Consider the following 22,365-nt stretch of genomic DNA (forward strand, 5'->3'; position numbering starts at 1 on the left):
CAGAGAATGTCATTGATTTGGAAAGGCTTCGTGCACTACGTCGCCGAGCTGAAAGGAGGTACAGGCGCACGAAGTCAATTCTTGACCTCAGAGAAGCTCGGCGCATGCAAAAGAAGATCAAACGCCGAATGGATAAGCTAGCGGATCAAAAATGGAAATGTTTTTGCGACTCACTAGACCTCCGCAAGCCATTATCCTCTGTGTGGCGTACCTTACGGGGTCTTTGCTCAAGTCCCCAGCAACGACACCCATTCAACGCCCTTGCTCTCTATCAAAACCGCCGCGAGATAGACGTCGCAGAGGAATTTTGTGCGAACGTCGCCGGCGGCACGGTTTTAGCCCCTGACATGGCTCTAGGCAACATCCCCAGCCCACGAGATGCAAGCATGGACGCTCCATTCTCTATGGAAGAGTTAGAAGCTGCTATGGCGCTATGTAGGTGTTCGTCTTCACCAGGACCCGATGGCATAACATATACTGCTTTGCGCCACCTAGGCAGAGAAGCACGAAGAGAACTCCTCAGCCTTTTTAATAGTTCATGGCAAGACGGTGTCGTCCCACAGGAATGGAAACGCAGCCGCCTGGTACCGCTTCTAAAAGCAGGAAAGTCACCGCTCGAACTGGCATCCTATCGGCCTATAGCTCTTGCCAGCTGCGTCGGGAAGCTCATGGAACGTATGATCCTCATGCGTCTCGACAGTGACATCGATCTAGTATCATCTGTGGAACAACAAAAATCTCGGAAGCGATTATCAGTAGCGCTCTTTCTTGACGTGAAAGGCGCTTACGACAACGTTTCCCATCAAACCATTCTAGACGCACTTCTGACAATTGAACTAGGAGGGCGAGTATATCGATGGGTCAGTAACTACTTGACACAAAGGTCCTTGTTCGTACGAACGGAAGATGGTCCGACTACCGACCACTACACATGCCGAGGCGTTCCCCAAGGCGGTGTTCTAAGCCCTATTCTTTTCAACCTCGCGCTTCTTGGGCTGGCCGAATCCCTACCGGAAACAGTGAGTGTTTCAATCTACGCCGACAACATCTGCATCTGGACATCAGCGGTCACTCGCCTGCAGGTTCGCGCACGGCTACAGAAAGCAGCAACACAGGCATCTGACTACCTTCACACACAAGGCCTTACTATCTCAACAGAAAAATGTGCATCAGTCGCTTTTACGCGAAAAACGATGACTCCTTATCCAGTATGCATCAATGGTCAGCCTATCACCTACAAGAGAAATCACCGGTTTTTGGGCGTCATTGTAGACCGGGACCTCACTTGGAGCCCTCATGTTGGCCACTTAAAGAAGAAGCTCACATCTATTGTTCACGTGTTCAAGTTCATCGCCGGCAAAACATGGGGATCGTCAGTGGGCTCCATGCTACAGTTATATCGAGCACTGTTCATCGGATTCCTACGCTATAGCTCCCCCGTGCTTGCTAAAACATGCAAGTCAAATCTTCGAGAACTTCAGAGCGTGCAGGCACAGGCACTATGTGTTTGCCTAGGCCTTCCGCGCAGCGCCTCGACAGCTGGAACCATTATAATGGCTCAAGACCATCCGATCACGACTTACATTAGCACCGAAACGCTTAGAGCCCATGTTCGTCATGTTTCACGGATGCAGTCAAGCTCTCTTGCGTGCCTGCCAGAACGACGACCACAGGCGTCCTTCTCCAACAAGGTCAGCATCCATCGTGCCTCCTTACCATCGGGTTTCACACCCTCTGCACGTTCAACCTCAGCTTTGTGGTGCTTAAAACAACCTCAAGTGCGTCTTACAATTCCAGGGATAAGAAAGAAGACCGACCTGCCTACCTTGGCCTTGAAGCAAGCAGCTCTGGATTGTTTGCACACTTTCTACTTTGATCGAGTACATATATATACGGATGGCTCTTCCACTCAGACCAGCTCCACCAGCGCAGTGGTTATACCATCCCGTTCACTAAGCATCCAATACAAGATTTCTCACTTGACAACATCGACTAGTTCGGAGCTTGTTGCCCTCCGAGGTGCCGTTGATTATATTAATAACCAACCGGCTAATCGGTGGGCTATATTCTGCGATTCGAAGGCGGCCTTACAATGTCTTCTGGCATCTCTTCGTCGCGGGTCATGTGAACAACTCGTGTCGGAGATACGAGAAATGCACCATCACATGATCGCGAAAGGACACGACGTCGTGTTTCAGTGGCTGCCTGGTCATTGCGGTATCTCCGGCAACGACCTCGCTGACGAAGCTGCTAGAAAAGCTCACGAGGGAGCAACCCTTGTTTCAATACCTTTATCGCGGACCGACGCAGCCCAACACTTAGGCAAGCTAGCGCACTCTTTGACATTGGAGAAGTGGCACACGCCTGAATTCACTCACCATCGCTTGCATTCCCTCGATCCCTCTATGCAACTGCGGCTGCTACCAGGTCTTCCGCGAAATGAGGAACCAATGCTGTGCCGCTTACGTTTGGGCGTCGCATTCACAAATGCTTATGCATTTCTGATTGGAATGGCTGATAGCGCCGAGTGCAATGCCTGTGGTGTCGAGGAAACTATAGAACACCTACTGTGCTACTGTCCATCTTATGAAAATGAAAGGCAAGACCTCTGCACAGATCTCAATCAGCTAGATGGAAAGCCGTTCACCTTGAACAAGATCTTGGGATCATGGCCTCGCATATCACAGCTACAAAAGGCCACAAAAGCGCTGCTGCGATATTTGAAAGCGACCGGATTGAGTCAGCGTCTGTGATCCGGACTGAGTGACCGACTGATATCTCCAGTGGACTTTCTCTCTCTTTTTTTTTAAATCTTTCCGTCCCCCTCTCCCTTTCCCCAGTGTAGGGTAGCCAACCGGGCTCAGTCCTGGTTAACCTCCCTACCTTTCATTTATCATTTTCTCTCTCTCTGAATTCGCGTGTGTTACAACACCTGTAGTTGTAATTCTGAGACTTCCGCTGGTTTGGTTATGTGTGGCCTAATCTAGTATCCTCTCATGTTGGTATAGCATTCACTTGCCACGGTAAGGCTTGAACATGGCGGCGTAACAACGACTGTATGACACCGACGCACTAACGACTATGAAATAATAGAAGGAATGACGTCGATGAAATGACAAAGGCGATATGACGACAACGGGATGATTACAACCATATGACCGTTCTCAAATGATGACGTTGGTATAACGACGACAGCGTGACGACTCCAACATGAGGACAATTGGATGACGATGAACGTACGATGACGATGTCGTGATGATGATGGCATGACGGTAACCGGATGGCGACGATGGCATGACGATAACGGCATGACAGGGATTGTCTGAACACGGCGCCATGAAGACGATGGCACTACAGCGCCGGCATTATCCCGATTGAATGACGACAGCGTAGTTACGACAGAATCACGAGGGCGGATTGACGTCGATGGAACGAGGAAAGCAGTATGATGACGACGGCAGGACGACAACGGGATGACGACGACTGTGTGACAACGCGGCTTGACGAGAGTTGGATGACGAACGGTTAGAACGGAGACGATAGAACGACCGCGATGGCATCACGGCCACGCTACGAGGACGAATGCATGACGACGACTGTATGACGACAACACAACGACGACGATGGCATACAAAGGTATTAGGAAAAGCGCATGACCACGGGTGCATGACAACAATGGCGTAACGGCGACTGTATAACGAAGCCTGTATGACGACGATGGCCTGACGACGGCGGCATGACGAGCGGCGGTTGACGAAGCTGGAATGACCATGTTGCAACGACCACGACGGCATCACCACCACGAGTACATACCTAGTGGCCCGAGCTTTTAGACAACTTGGCCCACTGGGTGGGCGTAAAAGGCGTGACAACGACGGCATGACGATAGTCAGATAACAAAGCTTAAACGACGATGATTTAACGAACATGACGGCACCACGACTATGACCTAATGGCCCAAGCTGCTAGACAACTTTCGCCATTGTGTCGGCGAAAGAGTCTACACAGGTAGATACGATATATAGATAGGCTCAAAACGCCTGAAGTAGCCAAATAATGCTTATCGCATTAAAAGATTAGTATTGCAAAGGTACGTCCTAAGTTTAAGTTGATGTTCTTTACGCGAGAGAAGAACACTGCACGGACCCGGGCTGGCCCGAAAGCCCGGGCCCATCACGGTCCGTGTCCGTGCTACGTCCGGGTAGGCAATTGCTGAATCGGGCCCGGGCCGGCCTCGGACCTATACTTCAGGCTCGGGTCGGGTTCGGGTCGGGCCCGGATTAGGCCCAGACATGCTATTTGCAACTCTAAAAATTAAAGACTATAAAAACTGCACTCTTAAGACTGAAGACTCTAAGAAGTGTACGCTGCATTGATTAGTGCACATTAGCGACGCTCTTCAGCCACTGAGAAAACGGTACAATGCAGGGATCAACCGCGCCGGCTGTCACCCCACTTTTTAATGCGATCGGTATTCTGTGCCTACTTCAAGCACTTCTTTATCTATCTATCTATCTATCTATCTATCTATCTATCTATCTATCTATCTATCTATCTATCTATCTATCTATCTATCTATCTTACGCCATGTGACCCAATTGTTTTCTAACTTGAGACACTACGCGTGTCCTCGGGGTCATAGTAGTTCACATCACATCACTTTATTTTCCTTAAAGACCCCTTTTGGGGTGTTACATAAGGGGTGGGGTTTACAAGATGCAGGCGTTTACAGAAGTCGAAAATGTGGATGGACAGGTTATGGCAGCGATATGGTGGGTAAGGCCGTTCCAGTCAGTTGCCGTTCGTGAAAAAAATGAGTTCATGAAGGTAGTAGTACGGGCTCGTGGACGCAAAACTTGAAGAGGTTGACCGATGCGATGGGATCTGCGTGGTGGGGGTGCGCAGATGTATGGTTCTTGTCTTAGGGGCGAATAAACAAACTTGTGATACAAAACAAGACTGGCAATGCGACGGCGAGCAGAAAGATCACACAAACCTGATTGTAATTTTAGAGATTATATGCTAACGTCGTATGAGTATGAAGAGTGAATAAATCTGGTAGCTCGGTTTTGTACAGCTTCGATGGCATTTGTTAAATATGCTTGATGAGGGTTCCAGATGGGCGATGCGTATTCCAGTTTAGTTCTGATAAGTGAGATGTATGCTTGTAGTCTGACGTGTTGAGGGACTTCCCGCAGGTGACGTTTTAAGAAACCTAATGTTTTATTAGCTGATGATATTAGGTTAGTTACGTGCAGTCGCAAAGATAAGTCATCAGAAATGGTGATACCTAAGTATTTGTAAGACTGGACGAGGTCAACAAAGGAGTTAGAAACGCTATATTCAAAAACAAAAGGGTTGCGACGGCGTTGAAAAGACATGTACTTACATTTGTTAGGGTTGAGTGTCATCATCCACTGCGAACCTAGTAGCCCGAGCTTTTAGACAAATTGGTCATACTTGACAACTTTTAGACAACTTGGTCATACAACTTGGTCTTCGTCATACAGTCATGATGATTCCTTTTTCAGGGTGTCTACCAAGTTGACATTTCTAAATTCTCGGAGTTTTTCAGGTTTTCCTTGAGTGCCTTTACGAAATTCCCTGAGTGACACAGAACTTCTTTTTATGTCAAGACGGGTTGACACAATGTCGCCCGATGCTGTCACTCCCTAGTAAGAATGACAAAAAAAAAAGACGACGTAATCCAGTTTTAATAGTAAGGAGTAGTGTTTATTATACTCAAAAAGAAAACGAAAGGGCAGAGTTAGTAAAATGCACAGCGAATAATATATCTTCGAAAAAAAAGTGTATAACCCATTGCAAATCGAGTCTCACATTCTAAATACGAATAAAAAGGAGATTCATACAGAATCAAATATTTTCGAATGTGAGCTATTTCTATCAACTGATATCAAGATCGTTGGTATGAGGCCTGAACTTTGTCACAAGTGAGATTCTCTCTCAACATTTGGTAAGTCAACCTCAACTGTCCTGACATAGTCATAGCCCGCGCACAAAGCCTCAGTGTTGCGTTTCACTACTTTAAAGAATTTATTTCGGTTTGGATGACGGACACCTGCATCTCGGCGTCAGCCAACACTTAGCTTTTTGAGCTCGAGCTCCTTCAAATAAGTGGCGGCACGCCTCCTTTCCCGTTCACTTCTCAATGCGTAAGTCGTTTCTATTCTCGTCCGCCTTCTGCCACGCGTTCTCCCCATGGACCATTTAAAGCATCCTTTTAGTCACTTGTACAGTCAATGTCCGATTTTTCGGGCTTCCTAGGGACCAAGAAAACGCCCGAAAAAATGAATGCATGTCTTTTACTGTCCTTAAGGGCTGAAATCCCCACAGGCACGTCCGAAAAAGCTCTGAAGGCCTGCCAGTACACTTATAAGGCATATTGGTGCTCGTACTGTGACAGGAGACGGCGGGTGCACACGTGTATAATTATGGAATACATACTGTGTCCAGTGACAATTGCCCCTTCCCACGCTTGTTATGCTTCACCGCGATACTTTCGCGTATGCTTCATTGTGTAACATTACTGTACCGAGACGAAGCTAACTTTCGAGACCCGGCATTATGCAACCTGCTGTGCTTTCGATGCTTCGAAGCTAATCGCGAGGACCACAAAGGCGGAGTCGGTGCCATTGCTCACAGCGGCGAATTCTTTCAATGAAAAACACGGCATAGAACGGCAAGAAGCTTAATAGCGAGCATCGAAGCAGCTAGGCCTAGCGGTGCTGTGGTGGAGGCTACGGCTGCCAGCGGATCTGCGTGCGGGAGGGCCGGTTCGATCTAGGCAGCAAGGTAATCAAAATGGCGTAAGTGGTTGCGGCTTTGAATAATGCCGTTTCGGACCTGCGGTCACGGCAAAAAGGCCGGAAAATCGGACGGCGAAGGGTTCTCGCGTCCGAAATTTCAGACGTTCTTCTACGGTGACTATATGGGGTATACGTGGTAGTGCCACGATGCTCTCCGAATTATCGGGCGTCCGGAAAGTCGGTCGTTGACGGTTATTAGAGTTGTTGGACAATCCCAACGCTGGCATACAGTTGTAGGAGTTGTCGGACGATCTCGCCGCTGCCACCATTTGTAAGCGTTGAAGGTCGTAGAGAGGAACTTGGGAGGAACTTAGGCTTACAGGGTTTATTTACAGTATTTACATTTTAAACAAGAGATACATTTGACAGTCTAGCGTGGCTCCCAAATGGGGCACACAAAACGAAGCATACAGCATACGAGCACGAAGCTCCAAACACACTGACGAGCACGACGACGAGCACACAGCTCTCAAGCACACTGACGAGCACGACGACGAGCACTCAATAGCAGGCGACAACAGCTGCTTATAAACACTCCATTGGTCCCTAGTTCCCTAGGTGAGAGAACCGTTCGACCAGTCATCGAAGTTGACCCGGCGGTTGTGCATTATCTTGAGTCTTGAAAGGCGCGTCGGTTCCCCGAGGTGACCCCTGCAGCGCGGCTGCCGGTTGCCCATTGTCTTGCGCCTCTAAATTCAAGAGCTGCCTTTCTCCTGTAGTCGCCACGAGTGTCAGCAGACTGTGACAAATCCTGGGGCCCCCGTACCGCAAAGCCCCCTTTTGAGAGTGAAAGCTGTTGTTGCTACAGAGAGACCATGACGACCCGGCAAATCAACCAAGAATACGTTTGGTGCCGAACGTGGTCCGCCCTGCTGTCGTCACCGATTCTCCGAACGAGGCGCATGGTGGATTAGCGCTGTCGTCCTCGCTGGTTCTCTGAAGGGCGCCAGCACCGCGGGTCCATCGAAGCACGTGCAGCGGGCTGAAATAGCTTTGCAGAGCAGTACCCCTGCAGGCCGATCCTAACACGATACACTGGCAACTCCTCCAGCGAACGACGCGGCGTCAAAGAGGATTCGTTACAATTACTCTCTATTATTCGAGCCAGCATTACCGCGACTTTCGTTCCCTTTCAACAAAAATACTGCTCATTTTCCCTGATAGAAGCACAAATTCCCGGAGTATTTCCAGACTATTAAAAATCCTTGAGAATTCCCGGTTTTCCTGGTTTTCCCGGTTCGTAGACACCCTGGTTTTAGTCCTGTAGTTCTCGTAACGCTGTCGTATCATAGTCATCATTTCATAAACGTCATCAAATTGTCATCATACGCTCATCGTCATACCACTGTCGCAGGTCTAGCGACGTCACTCCATCATAATCATGATGTCGTCATTCAATCGTGATTATGTCGCGGTTATCATGCCATGGTCGTCATTGCATCGCCAACATGCGGTCATCGTCATGCATTTGTTACTGTTGTCGTCATGCCGTCGTGATAGTTCCATCGTCGTCATTCCAGCTTCATCAGATTCTCGTCATACTGTCAGCGTTCCGCATTTTCGCCATACAGTCGTCTTCACACTGTCATCATTCAACGCTTGCCATTCCATTGTTGTCATGCCGTCGTCGTCGTCATACCGCCTTCGTCTTTCCATCAACATGAGTTCTCCTTCATCCCGTTACAATTATGCAATCGTCAATCAATCGTGATTATGCCATCATCGTCGTGGCACTGTAATTCCATCGTGGTTATTTATCATGATTTCAGAATCGTCCAATCGTCGTCATGCCGTCGTCCACGTAATACGTTCGTCATTCTATCGACGTCATTCCTTCTTCGTAATTCCGTCGTCGTGACTGCATGCGCCGTCGACGTGCGGTCCTCGTCCTACAGTCGTGAGATAACCTTCGCGAGCTATGGTCGTAACAAAGCGAGCCAATCACGGATACAGTGTATGTCGCGTATAGCCAGATCACTTGAAATCTCAGGAGGACCAATACAGATTCTAAATAAAGTTGTCCTAGTACGATGCGTCACTATGTGGTCACTACATTGCGTGAACGCTAATCGCATAAACCTCGATAGTCATATTAATATGGTTTCTGTCAGAATTCTTTCCTCTTTGCGACACTAAAATGCTCTGGTCAACATTGCTCCCATGTTATTAAGGCCTCGAATTTCTAAAGGTAATCATGCTCAGGCGTGAGACGGACGACCCAACGTTCGATGGACATAGCGCTGCGAGTTTGACAGCGGCCCCGCCTATCAACAAGGGGAAGCGCGATGGGGTGGTTGGGAGTGGCGGCGAAAGGCAAACTTCAAGAGTTGCTTGACATCACCGAGTCGAATCAAAATGACGAAAAGTTAGAAATATATTTGCATTGCAATCGCGTTAAAGAGAGTGGAAACAATTTGATTGGTGTTAAGACTCGCTGCAAAAAAATTCACTAGACTGTTCAGGTATCCAAGCTATCCTTCATATAGCAACTACAAGAGCAATCGATGATGAGAGGAGTTTCGGTACAGCTGGTTTATTTTTCAAAAGCGCAAGACGTGCCTAGAGGCAGAGTGGTCTGCAATATTTTGTTGTTGCACAAAAAAAAAAAAAAATCGGCAGCATGTTACACTCCTGTAACAAATGAAGGCGAAAACCTGCTGCACACTTGGTAATATGTCGTCTCGCATAGTCGCGTTGCTGCTTTCGCAGTCTGCGCCTTCGTGCGCTCGTATAGCGGGGTCAGACTTGCGCCATCGACGTTTCTCTTTGACTTAACGTTGCATCCTCTCAGCAGGCGATTGAAACGTATGCTGTTCTGTGAGTTGTATGAGTGATTTCGATGAATATATGCAGTGTTCGCTTCCCTTCGCTGAGCGCTTGTAGCCTCAGCCTTACGGGTCTTTGAGCCATTGCATTTTTTGCTTGCTTACGGGTATATGAGCCATTGAGAAGGTCACGTGTTTTTTTTTTAACCACTCGACTAGACGCCCCGTTTCTGTACGTTGTATGCGTGATTCCAATAAATGCATGCGCTTTACGCTTCAGTTTCATGAGTGCTTGTAGCCTCTGCATTACGAGAGGGTGAACCATTGAATTTTTTGCTTGCTTAGGTGTGTGTGTGTGGAGGGGGAGGGGGGGGGGGGTATACTACCCATTGGTGATTACAATACTTTTTGCACCATTGGACCGGAAGACGCGTTTGCTTCTCACGGCCGCCTGATGTGCAGCGGTCACAGATCTGTCGGTCTGCACTGCCTGTGCGTGACCACTTTAATAGAAAAACAAAAATAAAATAAATTTTGAACACGTTCTTAGAGTAGTTAAGTAAAGTGTTAGCAAATAAATTCTGGGATATTCATTTACAACTTTTTTTGTGCCTTAGGCATAGAGCAACTCACTAATGGTTTCCATTATTTTTCGTGCTCATGATTATGTTTCAAGCGAGCTGAATGTTCTGCCGTAGTTTATCGCACAATTATTCCAACTAATTCAATTTAGACTTTTAAGTGTCCCTTTTTCTTAGATAAGTACTGTAAGTCTACCCGGATGCTGCTAAATTTCTCAACTTTGGTGAGAGGATGTGAAAAAGAAAACAGAACGCAGAAAGTTTATTGTATCAGTGGTTTTTTTAATGCTATTTTCAGGCGTTAGGTGGCTCAACCTTCGATTTCGCAGCCTGTAGTTTGTCTAGCACTGGGTCGGTTCCCTGCAAATTTACGTGAACGAACAACCAGATCATAGTCCAATCTGACGGTGGAAAAAAAAAACATACGTTGCCTACGTTGTACATGCATTGCACTAAAACAAAAGTACCTAGAGTCCAAATTTGTATATATTTCGGAAGAACGATGCCTAAATTGTTGACTGAAAAACTGACACATTTATAATGAAGCCAATAAAGCAATAAAAATGGCATGTTCTGCGTGAAATTATGATTGAACGTGAGCGCACCGGGCTTGCGGATCACCAATTTCTGTTTAATTAAGAAAGCTTTTAGTGGCCGTGTATTACGGTATTCCTGAAAGACAATAGAGCAGTGTAATTAAACTTACATTCGCGCCAAATTTATTGCCTGGAGTTTACCTACTGTACATACCAATAATTATGCGTGATTAAAAAAGGTGAGATGAAATGGCTGGCGGCGTGTGCAAGAGTGTTCACCTGTGCCTTCGCCGTCCTGGAGCGACTAAAGGTCGGACTCGGAAGCAGTGTAGTAGGCCTTGAGCCTACTGACATGCACGACATGCACGACATCACTACATGCCAGAGGAGAGGACGAAGCTGAACCCACAGGAGCAATTTCGTACGTCACAGGCGTCACCTGGCGCAGCACGCGGTAGGGCCCTGTGTATCGCGAAAGGAGCTTCTGTGAAAGTCCGACGTGACGAGAGGGCGACCACAGGAGCACGAGCGCACCAGGCGAAAACTGTACGTCACGATGGCGGGCGTTGTACTGACACTGCTGAGTGGTTTGTGAGGCCGTCAGTCGAGCACGGGCAAGCTGGCGTGCGTGGTCGGCGAGGGCGATGGCGTCGCGCGCATATTCGCTTGTTGAGATCGCAGCAGGAGGAAGTGCCGTGTCTAGGGGCAAGTTAGGTTCGCGACCGCACAGTAGATAAAATGGAGAAAATACGGCGGTGTCGTGCCGGGAAGAATTGTACGCAAATGTGACGTAAGGAAGGGCAATGTCCCAGTCGTGGTGGTCCTTGGAAACGTACTTGGACAGCATATCGGTGAGAGTAGGGTTTGACCAGGCCATTGGTTTGAGGATGGTATGAGGTAGTCAGCTTGTGTTGAATGGAGCAGGAACGCACAATGTCGGCGATAACTTTCGAGAGGAAGTTTCGACCACGGTCAGTAAGCAGCTGTCGCGGGGCGCCATGAAGCAAGATAATGTCACGCAAGAGAAAGTCCGCGACGTCAGTGGCGCAACTGGTAGGGAGAGCCCGCGTGATAGCGTATCGGGTGGCGTAATCAGTTGCGACGGCTACCCATTTGTTCCCGGAGCATGACGTGGGAAAGGGACCGAGGAGGTCTAATCCAACACGAAAGAACGGTCCCACAGGAACGGTGATCGGCTGGAGATCACCGGCAGGTGATCTCTAGCCGATCAACCTGAGGCGGGTGATCTCCAACCTGAGGTGTTTTTCGACGCTGGCAGGGATCACCGGCAGCAACATAGCGTCGGACGGAGCGAGCGAGACCAGGCCAATAGAAGCGGCGGCGGACGCGGTCGTACGTGCGGGTTACCCCAAGATGTCCTGCAGTGGGTGCGTCATGCATCTCAAATAGCACAATCTGTCGTATATGTTTTGGCGCGACAAGAAGAACAGAGCCGTCAGGGAGGAAGTTCCTTCGATACAGAATGCCGCCCTGGAGGACATATCGTCGAACGGATGCTTCGGTAGGTGTAGAGCGCAGACGCTCGATGAGTGCTCGCAGCGATACGTCTCGGTACTGCTCATCGGCGATGTTAGCGAAGGCAGGCACAGAAAATGCCGTTAGCGGTACTACTGTCGGCATCGTCAGGCTCGTCTACCGGGTAGCGAGACAGGCACTCAGCGTCCTTGTGTAGTCGGCCAGATTTATAGGTGACAGTATACGAATATTCTTGGAGGCGTAAGGCCTAGCGATCAAGTCTTCCTGTAGGATCTTTCAGTGAGCATAACCAGCAAAGCGCGTGATGGTCTGCGACAACGGAAAAGGGTCGGCTATATAAGTATGGGCGGAATTTCGCAACCGCCCAAACTAGGGCCAGACACTCACGCTCAGTAATGGAATAGTTGCGCTCCGCGGGTGAGAAGAGCCTGCTGGCGTAAGCGATAACACGGTCGTGGCCGCGCTGGCGTTGTGCCAGTACTGCGCCAATTCCGTGACCGCTGGCATCAGTACGGACTTCGGTAGGCGCATAAGGATCGAAATGGGCCAGAACGGGAGGCGTTGTGAGAAGGTCGATTAGATGCGAGAATGCAGAGGCCTCGTTATCGCCCCACTGGAAAGGGGCGTCTTTTTTCAAAAGCTCGGTTAGTGGTCGTGCTATGGCGGCGAAATTTTTCACGAAACGGTGGAAGTATGAACAAAGGCCGATGAAGCTGCGCACATCCTTGACACACTTCGGAACAGGGAAGTGCGTAACAGCATGGATCTTGCCTGGGTCCGGTTGCACTCCGTTCGCGTCAACGAGATGTCCAAGGACGGTAATCTGGCGACGGCCGAATTGGCACTTCCATGCGTCGAGTTGCAGACCGGCTCGACGAAAAACGTCCAGAGAGGCGCTGCTGAGAGGCGCTCGAGGTGCGTAGCGAACGTTGGGGAGAATACTATAACGTCGTCCAAGTAGCACAGGCACGTGGACCATTTGAAACCGTGGAGAAGGGAGTCCATCATGCGTTCAAAAGTTGCAGGGGCGTTACATAGACCGAACGGCATCCCTTCCAATTGATAAAGACCGTCGGGTGTTACAAAAGCAGTCTTCTCGCGGTCGAGATCGTGCACGGCAATCTGCCAGTAGCCGGAGCGAAGGTAAATAGAGGAGGAATAGCGAGCACCGTGGAGGCAGTCAAGGGCATCATCAATCCGCGGTAGGGGATACACGTCCTTTTTGGTAACCCTGTTAAGCTGCCGATAATCCACGCAAAAGCGCCATGAGCCATCCTTCTTTTTGACCAGTACAACAGGTGACACCCATGGACTACATGACGGTTCAATAATGTTCTTGGCAAGCATTTTGCGAACTTCGGTGTGAATAACTTGACGCTCAGCCGGTGATGCTCGATACGGGCGGCGATGAATAGGAGGGGCATCGCCGGTATTAATGCGATGTTTAACAGCTGTTGTTTGGGCCAAAGGACGATCGTTAAAGTCAAAAATATCTTGGTAAGAAATCAGAACGCGGAAGAGCGCACGAGCGTGCTCGGACGGCATGTCGGGTGCAATCATTTTCTGTAAGTTGGCGATGGTACAAGTTGCCGAGTGCGATGGTAGAGGAGGATCGGCTGAATTGTTGTCTACTGCAATAAATGCTACTGAGTGATCCTCGAATGAGCAAAGCTGGGCCAGAGACATCCCGCGTGGCAGCACTTGTGCCGTCAAGCCAAAATTGACCACTGGCAGGCAGACGCAATTCGCCGTAATAGATAGAACTGTATGAGGTACTGTGATCCCGTGTGTAAGGAAGACGTCTTGCATAGGAGCCGCGATGTAGTGACCGTCGGGCCGGGACTGGTGGGGATGACACTAAGTCAACGTAAGTCAGTGCCGAAGGTGGTAAGCGAACAAAGTCGACGGAACTGAGGGGACTGAGGTGTGGTTCAGCGGGATCCAGAACAGGAAGGTCAAGGCGGAGAGTACTGGCGGAACAAATGATGAGAGCAGAATGCGCGGAGAGGAAGTCTAAGCCGAGGATGATGTCGTGGGGACAGTGGGCGATGATAGTGAATAGCATGATAGTGGAGCGATCGGCGAAGGAGACGCGGGCGGTACACATACCAATTACGGGGGCTTTTCCGCCATCGGCGACACGGACAACAGGCGTCGTGACGGGCGTAGTTATTTTCTTGAGCCGGTTACGAAGGTCAGCGCTCATTACCGACAAATGTGCTCCAGTACCTATAAGAGCAGACACAGAAACACCGTCGACTTGCACGTCAAGAAGGTTCAGATGAGTGGGCAACGTCAGTAGAGGATTTAGCGGCGTAGGGAGCAATGCAGCGTCACCTCGACGCGCTGCATTGTCTAGTTTTCCATCTGGGAGCGGCGTCCGAAGAGAGTCGACGAATAGGAGCGACGGGGCTGGGGAAAGCGAGATTGTTGTCGTTGGGGCGAAGGCGAACGAGGATAGGGGCGGTTCGGTGCAGGAGAATCAAAAGTATCAGGCAGTATAGACGGGGAAACTAGGCTAAGATCAATTGAAGAAAAGGTTCTGTTTGCAAGACAGTAATATGTGGGTTCTTTCTTATTCAGCAGACACGCACCGGATGAAAAATGGAACTGTTCAAAGAGACGACCTCGCGCATCTATATGAGAGTCGCCCCACAGGCAGCTGTGTGCATTGAAATCGCAAAGAACATAAGGTTCTGGCAATTGATCTATAAAGGACTGAAATTCATGTTTGTTTAATTGGTAATGTGGGGGTATGTAAAGCGAGCAAATGGTGATCAATTTGTTTAAGAGAACAACTAGAACCGCCGCTGCTTCAAGGGGCAAGTTTGTAGCTGCAAACGTTGACACGCTATGCTTTTATGCATAACAATGGCAACAACACCCGATCATCGCGATCTTTGCGAAACGTAACATACTGCAGGAGGAAATTTGTGTGTTTCGACTTTAAGTGTTTCCTGTAAACACAGCATTTTTGGATTGTGTTTGTGGAAGTTCTTGCACATCATCAAGGTTTCTAAGACGACCTCTGACATTCCATTGAATAATTTGTGTATCCATATCGGAAGTAAATTGGTGCTGTGTGTTCAGAAACAGAAGTAGTGATTACAGAGATTAGATTACAGAGCTCTTTCGAGGCCCTATAACGGTGGCTTTGTCCTTTCTGGGGCGTTCGAGGGAGCCTCGCCGCTCCTTAGGCGCTTGGTGCGCCTTGAGGATAGGTGTAGTGTCCATTGCCTCTTGTGAGGTGCCGAACACGCGCTCTTGCGAGCGAGAAGTTTTCCGAGAGAGTCCTGCCTCGGAAGGCAAGACCCAAGTAAATTGGTGCTGTGTGTTCAGAAACAGAAGTAGTGATTACAGAGATTAGATTACAGAGCTCTTTCGAGGCCGTATAACGGTGGCTTTGTCCTTTCTAGAGCGTTCGAGGGAGCCTCGCCGCTCCTTAGGCGCTTGGTGCGCCTTGAGGATAGGTGTAGTGTCCATTGCCTCTTGTGAGGCGCCGGACACGCGATCTTGCGAGCGAGAAGTTTTCCGAGAGAGTCCTGCCTCGGAAGGCAAGACCCCTGCGCCCACCAGCCCGGAGGTCGATGGGGCTCCCTGTGGGATTGAGCTGCGCCGGCTGTTGCCAGCGCTGGAAGGGGCCGGGGAGGATGAGGCAGCCTTGGCTGCGCCTACCTTCGGGGTCGATGGTCCCTTCTGCTAGGTTGGCGGAGCAGCGCTAGCTGCAACCGCCGCGGGGGCAGATGGCGTAACTGCCGACTCAATGCTAAATACTCACTGCTTGTGGGTCGGACAGCCGCCGGAAGCCGTTGTGTCGCTGCCCCCTGACGCGTCACATCGGCAAAGGTTTTCTTGGGCAGGTATGAAACCCGCCTGCGTGCCTCCTTGAATGACATATTCTCTTTTACTTTGATCGTTACAATTTATTTACGTACGCGGTGTGCTTCCCATCACAGTTTACACAGTGGAGAGCGTTCTCACAAGCTTCAGAGGTGTCTTCATGGGCACTGCATTTCGCACAAGTTTGGCGGCCTCGGCAGCTCTGCGAACTTGGCCGAAGCGTTGGAATTTGAAACATCAGAGTGGATTTGGCACGTACGGCCTAACACGGAGCTCGATGTAGCCGGCCTCGATTGACTCGGGCAGGACACTTGAATTGAAGGTATTAGGTGTTTGGTCGCAATTTCTTTACCATCTCTCCTCATTTTTATTCTTTTCACATTGATAACATTCTGCTCATTGAAGCCGTCCAAGAGCTCTGCCTCTGTCAGCTGAAGCAAACCATCGTCTGAGACAACGCCGCGGGTAGAGTTCATAGTGCGGTGCGGAGTCACTGTCACTTGAACGTCCCCAATTGACATCTAGACTGGGTAACTTTTCGAACTGTTTCAGATCATGGAGCTCCAAGGGGCGATCTCCCCTTGGCATCCTTGATTCCTTGTAACCTGGACCAAGAGCCTCAATTAAAGACTTTGAAACTAGAAATGGGGACATTCTGCGTACTTGTGTATCTGATTTTTCCGAGTGAATGACGTGAAATCGTGGGAAGTTGGGTCTTTGACGTCCAAAGAACTGAAATACATCTTCAGTGCGCCCTCTTTTCAGAGGGCGATCAGGGAGGGTAGGGAAAGAGCTTGCCATAGAATAATGTAATTTTCGGCAATAACGCCAGCCACCCACCGTGGAGCCCTACAAGGGAAAGCTACAGGGACTGTAAAAACATGTCCTGCAAACGCCAGCTGTACGTAATCACTATAACCAAATACGAGATAACCTAGGTTGGCTGTTCACACAAGGTTAACCCTTGCTGCCTGGAAAAATTGGAAGTAAGCGGAAGCTAGAAGACAGGAAGGATGAAAAGTGAGAGAAAGAAGGCTGGAGGGAGAGAGAGACAGGAAAAGGCAACTACCGATTTCTCCCGGGTGGGTCAGTCCGGGGGTGCCCTCTACGTGAAGCAGAGGCCAAAGAGATGTGTTGCCTCCGCCGGGGGGCCATAAAGGTCCAAACACCCGGCATCGGCTCAACCCCCAGGATATCCCTTTCCCCGGACACGGCTAAGCCGCGCACGGCTACACGCGGGAGGGTCCAACCCTCGTGTGCTCGGGTACGTGGTGCCGCAAAGTAACAAACGCCTGCTGACGCACACGCCCCTGCGGGGTGCGTATATTTACAGCAGGAATATTTATTCTGGCTAACAAGATAATACCACCCCTGTACTTGTACCGACTAGTGCAACGAAGATTGTTAACTATAGCAGGTTCAAACGATCAGTTTTAAACAGAAGATGCATGAATAACCTTTCGACCACTTTTAGAGCCCGGTTGCAAACAAGCTGTCGAAACAAGAAACTCCAATTGAAAGGTTAATAAAAAGAATAGTTACAACAAATGATTGAGGACATTAACAGAGAGAGTGTAAGACTGGGCTTGAAGATTAATATGCAGAAGACAAAGATAATGATGAATAGCCGCGCAAGGGAACAAGAGTTCAGGATCGCCAGCCGGCCTCTAGAGTCTGTGAAGGAGTATGTTTACCTAGGTCAATTACTCACAGGGAACCCCAATAATGAGAAGAAAATTCACAGAATAAAAATGGGTTGGAGCGCATAAGGCAGACAGTGTCAGCTCCTGACTGGAAGCTTACCATTATCATTGAAAAGGAAGGTGTACAATGAGTGCATTTTACTGATGCTGACATGGGGCATAAACTTGGAGACTGACAAAGAAGCTGGAGAACAAATTAAGGACCATGCGAAGAGCTATGGAATGAAGAATGCTAGGCATAATGTTAAGAGACAGAAAGAGAGCTGTTTGGATTAGAGAGCAAACGGGTATAGCCGATATTCTAATTGACATTAAGAGAAAAAAATGGAGCTGGGCAGGTCATGTAATGCATAGGTTAGATAACTGGTGGACCATTAGGGTTACAGAATGGGTGCCAAGAGAAGGGAAGTGCAGCCGAGGACGGCAGAAGGTGGGGCGACGAAATTAGGAAATTTGCGGGCGCTAGTTGGAATCAGTTGGTGCAGGACAGGGGTAATTGGAGATAGCAGGGAGAGGCCTTCATCCTGCAGTGGACATAAAATAGGGTGATGACGATCATGATGAAAGAAAGACGATCAGGATTTGAGGAAAAAGAAAAAGAAAAGGCTGTCGAAGGACTTGTGTGCCGCAGCCACATGTAAAAAGGGTCATTGCATTAAAAAAAACTTCACTGGTTGTAGCATAAAAAACAGAACTGCTGCATGACTGCGAAAAACAGAAAACAACAGAATACAAACAAGAATCAGAAGTTGTCATGTAGGCTTCTGCTGCAAAGCATATAAAACAAGGCTAGCATTACCGATTTTGTTTCTGCATTGCCTCAAAAATTCGTGTCGGCACTTCTGGTAATTTGCGATTCTTCGTTTAGCAGACCGAGAACAGTAACTCTACTTTAACAGTCGGCTGTTGCAAAATATTTGATAATTTGGGAATACTCAAAAGTACCAAATAGTTCTTTGAATACAAACAGTTTGTATGAAATATTCTATTCGCATTCGAAACTTGGAATATTCGCCGACCTCTATTTCTCTGTTTTTCTCCAGCAGCATTGAACCTTTTTATGTCAAATGAAGGAAATTTGTGCTTTGAATAATTACCTTAGCAGTATAAAACCCATTTAGCAATGCTCTCAAAAGGAAGCTTTAGCTGGGGAGGTCCTTTTAAGGACATGAGAACGGAAAAATCATTTTTGTATTCTTATTTAGGTTTGCGATATTTAATTCTCGGAAATTGCCAAATTTCAAAAAACTCTTATCAATTTTCCAGCTCTCCAACTCATAAAAAAAAACTGTCACAATTCTGTAAACTAGACTTAATACATTTGAAGTGGATGAAATTTATTATTATACACCTTTCTGATATACAATATGAAATTTGAGTGGAATTTCGCAAAATCCTCATAAACATTGCAACTTCCACTTAAGAACCCCATACTTCACGCAAAACAGTTTGCAAGAGTTTCACGCAAGCTGTGAATTCTTATATCACGTGCCCACTTAAGATGCTCTAACAGATACACTTTACAGAACTGCAATATTCATTTCTAGTGCATAATTATGGATATATAACCTTTGCAATTCTATATTTTTTAACTTACTGATTTTTGGCAATTCTTCCAAAAATTCGAGGTTCCCGCAAATGCAACAAATTTCATATAAAGTAGTGAAGCAGTTGTCTCAAAAGTATTTCTGCCTTTTACATGTACATGTATTTGAACAGAGAAATCGAGTTGGCCCCGAGCTAAAGCTTCCTCTTATAGCTTTATTTTTTGATACATGCAATACATAGGGTGCACTCAATAAAAAGCAACCTGCCTACAGTAATCTGCAGTCATGTGGTGGGCCTGCAATACTAATAACCACGATTTCACTGTAAAGCACGGTGACACACCCTTTTTTGCAACTTCCTGTGGAGATTTAAAATTGGAATTCCTATTTAAGCAGCAAACAGCATGTTCAGTTCAATCATTCACTAGAAATCATGCTCTTCGTTTCCATCTAAATCTCACATGTTTTAGGTGGTTGTCGGTCCCTTAGCCACGTACACAACATGCTTGTCTCTAGTACCAGTGCTCAAGTACTAGCGGTGCCGTTGGACAGTGTTTAATAATAACCCAAGGCGTGCCCTCACTTGACTTCGAGTAAAGATGTTTACAATCAAGAGTGAAGCCCTCGGTGAGCAAAACCATAGTGGTGTGAGTGGAGACTATCTTATTTGGTACAGGCCTCCCTCTCTCCCCTTCTTCGCATGATGTCCATACACCCTTGCCATTGCTTCCTCCCATAGTTTCCTAGAGTAAGGAAGCGCTGCAGTCATTCAGCTAGCATGAAAATGATGGGTAGTACATGGATTTGTCCGATCTTCATGCTTGGGGCTTCAGACATCCTTATGGCTCTATTTATTACACTTTATCTTGGCCTAAATTTCTAAGTCATTTATACTTTTTTTTTAATGCAGAAGGTGTTAAGACTCTGCAAGCACGCATAACTGCTGCTAGCTGCAGTGGTTCTGCTTGTCCACTGTTAAGAACGGCCAGCTGCAGTGCAAGTTTGCCAGCCATTTACGCCAGCGGTGGCAACCTCATCTTGGAATTCATGCCGGACTCCAATCTTGACAGCGGATCATGAACGATGGGATTGAGCCCCCAATCCTGACACCACGCATCCGTAGTGTAAAGTTTTCAATATTGGGCTTCTGTGCAGGAGGTCCCGTGTTCAAATCCTGCCATCGGACAATTTTAATAATATTCACTTAATTATTTATAACATAGTACTTTCTTACAAATGATCACTTTGCTAAGTCACGAAACCATTTAAAGCCAGAAGGATGAAGTTGAGGCAAATCCAGGTACTACCCTTCCTGTAGTAACTGTATGAAACTATGCTTTCACTGACTTCCTGACACCAATCCTCACCAGACCCTGATAAGGCAGGTCAGGACAAGCAGCACACTCACGATGGTGCGCATCTTTGGTCTCGCAGCACTGATTGAGTTGAGCCACTACGACACTGGTGCCAGGGCACTGCAGCATGCCCTTTTTCTGTCCACCAGCGTACTCACTGCAACCCTAGCAGTCTTTGAAAGCAGTGGATTCATGAAGCAAATACCCAAGCAAAAAAGAAAAAAAAGTGCGAGGACTAAAGTCGCACGAGCTCAATAAAGGCCACCTCACAGAGGGCTCTCTAACTGGCATCTTGCATGTTCTACTTTCCTATGGATGACACTATGGACTGCATGAATCAACTGCTGCATGCAAGCTACATGGTCCTTCAGACTGCAGAAGAATCTCTTAGTATTGCCCAGGAGTTTACTCCCGGAGCTCTTCAGGTGGCCATGAGTGCTGGGTGTCCTTCTCAAGACAAAACAACAATCTGGATCTTATCAAGGAGTCGGGGGTTCATAACTGCTGTCTACAGTAAATGAGTTTAGAAATCAGATGCTTTCTTTTCTCCTATGTGCTGCCATCTTTGTAGACCTTTGAAAGCTATACAGGAACTGGCAATTGCACTTCCATCAATGACGTGCAGCAGAAACTCCACAGGAGGCCTAGCAATAAACTGCAGCTTCTGCAGTAAGATAAATCAACGTAGAGTGATATCTCAATGTAATAAATCTTGTGAAACTGCCAACAATTGTGTATTATTTTAAAATATTGTATCAGAAGCACAAAAAAATAGCACTAAAAACTATATTCAACAAAAGGAATTGCTTAATTTGCAGGCAGTACGTCCAGAAATGCCTTTGTGCCGAGAAACAAAAGTGGTAGGCAACCCTAATCTTAGACTTCGCACTCTTAGTGGCACTCGCACCTCGGCATTGCTGTTCTTTAGGTTAACTTTAGGGAAACGCAACCCATGAACCGAACTCGGAGGCAATTGTTTCCCATTAATTAGCCGGTTAAATAGCATGCCACCTTCTTGTGTGCGACTCATTAGTGTTGTCATTCCTTCCACTTTCTACTTCCAGGTTCCCAGGAATTTCCCCAAAGTCATGCTCACGTGGTGGGTCTCTAAAGTCTACAATTCTGTGCTTTGGTGTGCGGTAATGAGTGATTTCTAATTATTCCACAGACATTTCAGTAGCTGAAGTAGTAATTAAACTTATGCTCCGAAATTTATTTTGAATTTCCTCCCCGGTCATTTTCAGTGATGAACAGCGCAAGAAACAAAGAGTCTCACTCTATGCTTATACCACTAAAAACAAAAGCTGCAACACGATAGGAGTTGGAAGGCATATTAATGAGAACAAGTAGTCTCTTTCTGGCATGTGTACAGCTCATACAGACCTCAGAGCAAGTGTGTGCCTGGCCATACGTTCGTGCCCTGTACAGCCACATACCGACAATGACATTGTATGCCACCGTTCCAATCACGTATCATCTGTGGTGGGATGAAATGCGATGCTGCAGTGCAAGAGTGATCACGATACCGTAATTCCCGAGTGTGCACTAATAACCATGCAGCAGTGCATCCTTTCAGATCATAGATAATGTACCTCGAGCCTCCACACCATATGCATAAGCTTGCCAATTACAGCAGTGCCCGTCAGTGAAGTGCACAGTGTATCCGAGATCTGCACATGCTGGTATCTTCACGATATGTTGTCAATGTCCTGAA

Source organism: Dermacentor andersoni, chromosome 1, assembly GCF_023375885.2.
Source record: "Dermacentor andersoni chromosome 1, qqDerAnde1_hic_scaffold, whole genome shotgun sequence".
Taxonomy (NCBI): Eukaryota; Metazoa; Arthropoda; class Arachnida; order Ixodida; family Ixodidae; genus Dermacentor; species Dermacentor andersoni.